Below are 1,072 nucleotides of genomic sequence, written 5' to 3'. Positions count from 1 at the left end.
ATAGTTGTTTCTATTTTAGTCTAAGGGTAGCAAATGTGGGGGTTTTGATGAGAGTTATAACTAATTCTAATAACATAAACTAAATAAACAAGTAAAAGTAAATAAGAACGGTAGGCAATGATAAAAGGAATGCTAAGACGGTCGGTTCACTATAGTTGCGATGGCACTAAATCCTAGGTAACTTCGAAATACGGTCGCGAAGGATGGGGAAAACAAGTCCTCTCGGTCCATGTTAAATAGTAACTACCTCTCGGCCTATGCTACTAATCCCTAAGTCTCATTAATACTAACTCTCGTTCTTGATTAATGATTCCTAATGCAAACTAAACTACGTTATCTCTCGATCTTAGCAATTTAGTCGTTTTAATTCGTTAATTATTGTCCATTCCTATCTCTCGATCTACGGGATGGTCAAGTTTAAGCATCTATCAAATCTCCTCTCGGTCTCATTGAAAGATAAAGCACTTAACGAAACAAACAAAGCAAAACCAGACGCTGAAGTCGATCGATCGACCAGCTATCCCAGTCGATCGACCAACCGGCTCAGTCGACCGACTGGTTAAGCCAGTCGATCGACCAAGCCCTAATGCGAGGTCACCTATTCTAATGCCATCTACGCCATAGATCCCCTACATCCTAGCAAGAGGTGATTAGCTAGACATATTGATGATAACAGCAATAATACTAACAACTAAAGCTATTGAATTCATAATTAAATTAACCAAGTAAATAACTAACATGAAATTATAATTTGGCTTTGGGATTCTATCTAGCAAGAACTGAAACTAGAGAAACGAATAAAACAATGCTGTAATTAAAGGACTAGAATTACCGAAATAAAGAGCAAGCGATGAATCCGAAAGCAAAGTACGAACTTTATTGAAGGAAATTATTCTAAGCTAATGAAACCCTAAAATTTGATGATGAAAACTGAATAAATAAAACTTGATGTCAGGTTACGTTATATAGCCATCTTCCGTAACATTATTCCTAAACCTAATATATATTGGGCTTCCTTATTCTCGATCTTTTATTTTTGCGTCAGACCCGTTGTTCAGTCGATCGACCATAA

Source organism: Silene latifolia, chromosome 11 (assembly GCF_048544455.1).
Source record: "Silene latifolia isolate original U9 population chromosome 11, ASM4854445v1, whole genome shotgun sequence".
NCBI classification, from domain to species: domain Eukaryota; kingdom Viridiplantae; phylum Streptophyta; class Magnoliopsida; order Caryophyllales; family Caryophyllaceae; genus Silene; species Silene latifolia.
Note: the sequence above shows the minus strand (reverse complement) of the source record.